At 42.1% G+C, this 7,500-nt stretch overlaps 1 protein-coding gene across 1 annotated transcript in view; it reads right to left on the bottom strand.

Annotated features, from left to right (window-relative positions):
- The window catches only part of LOC144895238 (uncharacterized), a 110,276-nt gene that overhangs the window by 12,312 nt on the left and 90,464 nt on the right, over positions 1-7,500 (bottom strand). The gene's annotated exons all lie outside the window — the stretch shown is intronic.

Below are 7,500 nucleotides of genomic sequence, written 5' to 3'. Positions count from 1 at the left end.
CTGAACAGTCTCTGATCCACTCTCCTTGCAAGTTTAATACTCACGTCTTTGTGTCTTTTTTCACAGTTGGTAATAATGTTTTGGGTTTAACCCTAACATTAAATTGGTCCTTCGAGCCGGATTCCAATAGACCTGAGGATTCCAGCGTGGGAGTGAGGTCCAGGCAAGTCTGTGGCCACAGCACTCATCACCCTTTCCGGGACTGGTTCCTCCCTCTCGGGCTGGGATCCGACGGTTGACGGAGATCCAGGATCGCAGAGGCGTGAGTGAGTACATATTTCACTTAAAAAGGAATGTGTGAAGTGAAATAAAATACCGGTATTCAAGGGGAGAGAGTTAGGCGATAAGGTATTCAAGGGGAGAGAGTTAGGCGATAAGGTATAAAACCCTGACAATTCTAGACTCTATCAGGTACAAAGTCCAGTTAAAGTCCGCGCGAAGGTAGACTCGCTCTGTTGATCGCTCTGTTGAAAGATACAGTTAAGTCTACGCGAGAGGGATAGACTCGCTCTGTTGAAAGATACAGTAAAATCTGTCAGGACGGCGGTGTCCTCTGGCATAAGGAAAACGCGTTAAAAGGTGTGTGCATGACAGTGTGTATAGTGTGTATGAGAGTGTAAATGGGAGTGAGATAACCACTAGGTTTCGAACTCCATACAAACAGTGAGATTGTAAGTGGTGACTTGTTGTGGATGCAAAGGCAAGAATTGTCCGCCCTCACCGGGGTAGAAGCTTGACAATTACCACAATAAGGCATTGATCACCACCTCACTAAGAACATCCCCAACTATTAGGACTCCCTAGGAGCACTCATCATAGTTGGGACTAAATTGGTAAAATGGGAAAAGGACAAAGTAAACAACGAAAAAAAGCTATAGACGAATTAGAATGTAAAGATTGGATGGTGGTAGAAAAACAAGATCCAGAAGCACTAAAACCGTTACCATATTGGATAAGACAATATGATTTTAACGGCAAACTTTCTATGGCAGGAATAAAAGACTTACAGCAAAAAATCAGAAACAAAACGAACTGTAAGGAAAAACAAATGAACAAAGAAGGTATTCAGCATACTTACGTATGGATGAAAATAGCAGGACAGAGAGAGGCAGGAGAAAAGCGAGCAAAGCAAGCTAAGCTAGAGAAAGAGGAACAAGAAAGACAGCAACAGGAAGGAAATAAAAAACAGGAACAAGAATGTGGGGAGCGAAATAAAACAACAGCGTTGTTTCACAGAAAAGAGGATGATGAGTATGTAGGGCCGTACAGAGAGGCAAGAGAAATGTTAAATAGAAAACCACCAAGAGAGGAAGACAATAAACCTCCGGTTTATTCTCCCCCATGCGCAGGAATGTTACACCCTACTGCGCCGAATGTGCCTTACACCAGATCACAAGGTACTGTGGGTGATTGGACAAAGAGAATGGTAACTGGTAGAGAAAACATGTTCTCCCCAGGAACATCTCGTCTACCAGAAGACACACCTCTGCCCGAGGATCTTTGTCCTCTTATTGAGTTACCAAATCCAAGGGCAGGGGAGAAAGGTGAAGAATTAACAATTAAGGTTTTTAGAACCTGGACAAAGGATGACGTTAAAAAGGCACTTGAGGGAATACCCTCACCCAGGGAAGACATAGTTGAGTGTATCAATCAAATGGACCATTTAAGGCAGTCTTATCATCTAAATGGGATAGAAGTACAGCAAGCCTGGATGTCCCTCTTGGGACCTGATTGGTTTCATGTTAAAGGAGGGTATACTCCAGCTCATGATAATGGTGTGCCATTTGCTCCTGATTCAATACAGCTGCGGCACCAATTACAAGGTCTTGTAGAAAGGGTTGTCACTAGATTCCGTAAAAAGGCAAATTACACTGAAATAGGTAGGTGCAAACAAAAGCCAGACGAGTCTTTTGAGGATTATCGTACCAGATTGGAAAAGGTGTTCAAGGCGAATAGTGGGTTACCATATAGTGATGAGGAAGCGGGGCCCTATAAACAACAATTAAAAAATGCCTTACATGCAGGAGCCAAAACAGAAATTAGTCAGTGGGTGGCTAAACATTACATAAATCTACCATCAGGAAGTCTAGATGAGTACATAACACATGCTACTCATGCTGAAAAAGTGACTAAAAGTAAACAAAAAAAGGAAGTGCAGGATACCTTCCACGTGGAAGAAAGTGAGATATGCTACCAAAAGAATGTGAACAGGGGAAGAGGAAGAGGTCACTTTAGAGGTCGTGGAGGTCGTGGTGGACAAGGAAGAGGTGGTCAGAGGAGATTGCCGTACTTTGGGGAACCAAATGTTTGTTGGTCATGTGGGAAACCTGGACACTTCATACGGGAGTGTGCCAACACTTATTTCCCAAAAGAGTCAACATCAACATGACTAGCACGGGACCAAAATGCTCAACCTGAGGAACCGATTCAGTTTGCCTCAGAAGGAGCAGATGCCGTGCTAGACTCAGATGAAATATTGAACTTACAGGACTTACTTTTCTCAGAAAAAGTAAAACCGGAAGTGACTTTGACGATAAACGGAACTCCAGTGAAGTTCCTCTGTGATACTGGCGCGTGTAGAACAACCATCAATGTACAGGTACCAGGTATGAGAATGAGTCAAAAAGTGGCAGTGGTAAGAGCAGCTCAGGGGTCAGTGTGTAATGTACGATACACTGAGCCATTGTGGCTCAGGGACCCTGATGGTAAGTCATGTAAGATGCAAATCTTGTACTTACCTGATTGTCCAGTCAACCTGTTAGGAAGAGATGCATTAGTGGAGCTTGGGCTCACTATATCTCCGACTTCTGAGGGGTTGACTATCATTCGAACACGTCCAGAGACGGTGTATGTTGTTGAGGGTGCAGGAATACCAAAATATTACTATTCCCTTGATGTATGCGACTCATTGCCCACCTGTGTGGGAACGTCTCTGACCAAGGTGGCAAGGCTCGCAGTACACACTGTGCAGGATGTTTTATCACCTGATAACCTACATGTCACTATGTATTTCACAGACAGACCAGATGTAAAATACCAGGAGAAATTAGAAAGAGAAACACCAGCTAGGATAGTGTTGGAGTCCCTATACTATGACCGGACCGGAAATGCTGTAGCTAGCGTCGCTCTTCCAGACAAACTAAATGAGCTTTTTAAACAATATATTGTGCCTCATGTGTCCATATGTAAGAACCAAACGTTGCAGTGGAAAGATATGGGAAGGATAGCGACTAGGGGGGAACGGACACATGATTGGACACAAGTGAGTGGGAACACTTGGTTTAGTGAGAGTGAAGACCTTTTAAAGAAAACATTGTACTGGACTGTTAACGTGAAGGCTGGAGCTCACATGACGGGGAAGCGGAAATGATTTATATACTTTACGGAAGCGGAGGAAGCACTCCTTAACCAGGTTCCATCTAAATTGTGGTCCCAGGGACCCGCTGATGTAGGCTTGATCAAAGGAGCTCAATCTGTAGTAATTAGACCTAAAACGGAACATAGGCCTCGCATTAAACAATACCCACTAAAACCTGACGCGCAAGCAGGGATAATTCCAGTCATAAATGATCTGAAAACAGCAGGAGTGATAATTGAGTGTGCTGACTCGCCATGCAATACACCCATATTTCCGGTTAAGAAAGCGCCACCCTCAACAGGATGGCGTATGGTGCAAGATTTGGTAGCAGTTAACAATGCGGTTATACAGAGGGCACCATGTGTAGCGGATCCGCATACTCTGTTGAATTCTTTAACACCAGATGCGAAATACTTTACTGTAATTGACGTTAGCAACGCGTTCTTTTCCATACCAGTACATAAAGACAGTCAGTTTTGGTTTGCGTTCACCTTTCAAGGCAAAAAGTATACCTATACTAGATTACCTCAGGGTTACTGCGAAAGTCCGACAATTTACTCTCAGGCTATGGACGCGAGTTTATCAACATTTAACCCACCTAGGAATAGTCAAATACTTACGTATGTAGACGACATTCTAATCGCATCCAGAACAAAAGAAGACTGTGAGGTTGATACCTTAGCAGCCTTAAGACATTTGGCGGAAGAAGGTCATAAGGTTAGCAGAGCTAAATTGCAATTCTGTAAAGAAAAAGTAAAATACCTAGGTCATCAGTTGAGTGCAGGAGGTAGAACCATTTTGGAAGATAGAAAAACTACTATTCTTCAGGCTCCAAAACCTCAGACTAAAAAACAAATGATGTCCTTTTTAGGACTCACCAATTATTGTAGGATGTGGGTACCAAATTACTCTGAAATAGCAGCGCCATTACAGGCCTTAATGTATGCTGAAGAAATCAAAATGACAGACACGCTAAAATGGACTCCCGAGGCGGACAAGGCCTTTTGTGACCTAAAACAAGCCTTAGTTAGTACATCAGCTTTAGCGCTTCCTGATTATGCAAGACCATTTATCCAAATGGTTGATTGCAAGGGGGACTTTATGACATCTGTCCTAACTCAAATGCACGGCAGCAAGTTGCGCCCTGTCGCATACTATTCGACTAAATTGGATGCTGTTGCTCGCGCAATGCCACATTGCGTTAGAGCGGTGGTTGCGGCTTCCTTGGCAGTGACATCAAGCGCACATGTGGTTCTCTTTCACCCTTTAGTGTTGAAAGTACCACATGCTGTCTCTGCCTTGCTACTACAGACCAAGATGACATTTTTGTCGCCTGCGAGGCATTTATCATGCATGTCTATTCTGTTGTCACAACCCCATTTGACAATAGAAAGGTGCACAGCATTAAACCCAGCCACACTCATCCCAACTTGTGAAGATGGGATGCCTCATGATTGTCAGTCGTTAACTGAACAAACATCAAAAAGTAGGCCTGATCTGCAGGACACACCCTTGCTTGAGGGTCAGATTTTGTTTGTTGATGGGTCGTCCCGCAAGGATGACTTGGGGAAGACGAGGACAGGTTTTGCTGTGGTTACACGCAATACGGTTCTAAGGGCAGGTGCCTTGCCACAAAGTTTTTCTGCACAGGCAGCTGAGCTTACGGCTCTCACGGAAGCTTGTAAATTAATGAAGGATCAAAATGTCACGATTTACACTGATAGTCAGTACGCTTATGCTACTACCCATACATTCGCCCAATACTGGAGTAACAGGGGAATGGTTACATCTGTGGGGAAGCCTGTTGCTCATGCCAAACTGTTAACAGAATTATTAGATGCCGTACACTTACCCAAAAAACTGGCTATATGCAAATGTGCTGCGCACACCTCAGGAACGGATGACATTTCTTTAGGGAATGCATTCGCTGATAAAATAGCTAAACAGGCGGCTTTAGGGGAAGTCAAGGTTCTACAGGCCGAAGAAAAGGGTTTGAAACAGGAAGATCAGATTTGTTGTGACTTGCTTCGTGAAATGCAACAACAATCTCCTAAACAAGAGAGGGACATGTGGCTCCGGAAGGGAGCACAAATGTTAGACGGAATATATTTTTGACCCGTTCATAAACCAATCCTACCAAAAAATTTGTTTAAATGGGCTGCGTTATTGAGCCATGGGAAGTCCCATGTCTCAACAGGGGGGATGGTGGGATTAGTAAATACCGTTTATACAACTTACGGATTTACTTCCTATTCAAAAAATTTTTGTAGAGCATGTTTAATTTGCGCTAAACACAATAGCCAAGGCAATATGAGACCAAAACGAGGACAGTTTCCAAAACCAGAATATCCATTCCAACACATACATATGGATTTCATAGAACTAAACCAAAGTGAGGGAAAGAAATACTGTCTAGTAATAATGGATTCATTTTCCAAATGGGTTGAAATATTTCCGACTAAACATCCTGATGCAATAACGGTAGCCAAAGCATTATGTAAAGACATAATACCTAGATACGGCATACCAGAAAGAATATACAGCGATAACGGATCACATTTTGTAAATCAAATACTGGATAATATTGGGAAAGCATTCCATATAGATTTAAAACGACACTGTGCATATCACCCACAAAGTGCAGGTTTAGTTGAAAGAATGAATGGAACGATTAAAAATAGACTGAAAAAATGTATGGAAGAAACAAAAAGACCATGGACACAATGTTTAGACTTGGTAAAATTACACATTAATATAACAAGTGTGACTGGATTAACGCCTTATGAAATGATATTTGGTAGACCATACAGATTACCTTATTTTAAAAACGAATGGGAAACAAGCGATGACAGTAATCTAGCAGACTATATGAGAAAAGTACTGCATAATATTAAACGTGAAAATGAATCACTTATTGAAGACAACAAAACGTCCGTGTTTCCACAGGATGACCAACTGGTAGAACCAGGAGACTGGGTTCTGATTAAAAGCATCAAGAAGAAACATTGGCATTCACCAAAGTGGGAAGGTCCTTACCAAGTACTCCTGACTACACCAACAGCATTAAAGATAGCAGAAAGAAACACGTGGATACATTTAACACACTGTAAAAAGGTGATAAACTATGACTAGACTTACCATCTCAATCATAATTTTCAATACGATCTTACTTATGGGCGTGATAGTTGTAAGGACATGTCTGCGCCCTTTTTGGTGAGAAGTGTTGCACGTTCATTCCGAACAATACAGCAGCAGATGGCAGCCTCACCAGGGCCTTGGATGGACTACAGTCCCTAAATAAGAAGATGAAAGAGCATTCAGGTGTTGATACCTCTATGTGGTCTGGGTTCGCTGATTTCTTCAGTAAGTGGAAGCCTCTTTTAATGACAATTGCATTGGCAGTGACAGTTTTTGTCGGCATTCTGGCAGTATGTGGATGTATTTGTGTCCCCATTATTCACAGGATTTGCACCCAGATGATATCTTCTGCTATTTCACCCCTTCAGTTAAATGTTCAAGAGCTTTACACTCTTATTCCAGAACATGACGACGACGAAGATGGTGTTAACATTAATAAGGATAGTGTTGACCATGACGATGAAACATCTTTTAACATTCCTGATCTTTTTCCAGATCCAGGCAACTATAAGTGACATTTTTCCTCTGGGTGTAACGTTTCTCATGTGGTATGATTTTATGATCGAAAATCCTCGTGAAGTGATCAACAAATGATGTTCTACAATGAGTAAATTGGATAAACAGGAGGGAAATGTTGGAATAAAGCTGTATATTTCATGTAATCACATTCAATATACAGTGAAGAAAATAAGTATTTGAACACCCTGCTATTTTGCTATTTCTCCCACTTAGAAATCATGGAGGGGTCTGAAATTTTCATCGTAGGTGCATGTCCACTGTGAGAGAGATAAACTAAAAAGAAAAATCCAGAAATCACAATGCATGATTTTGTAACAATTTATTTGTGTGATACAGCTGCAAATAAGTATTTGAACACCTGTGTATCATCTAGAATTCTGACCCTGAAAGACCTGTTAGTCTGCCCATTAGAAGTCCACCTGCACTCCATGTATCATCCTGAATCAGATGCACCTGTTTGAGGTCGTTAGCTGCATAAAGACACC

The sequence above is a fragment of the Doryrhamphus excisus genome, unplaced genomic scaffold (genome assembly GCF_037039965.1).
Source record: "Doryrhamphus excisus strain RoL-2023G ecotype Guam unplaced genomic scaffold, RoL_Dexc_Guam_v1.1 HiC_scaffold_24, whole genome shotgun sequence".
Lineage (NCBI taxonomy): Eukaryota > Metazoa > Chordata > Actinopteri > Syngnathiformes > Syngnathidae > Doryrhamphus > Doryrhamphus excisus.
Note: the sequence above shows the minus strand (reverse complement) of the source record. Positions and strands in the feature narration are given on the sequence as shown.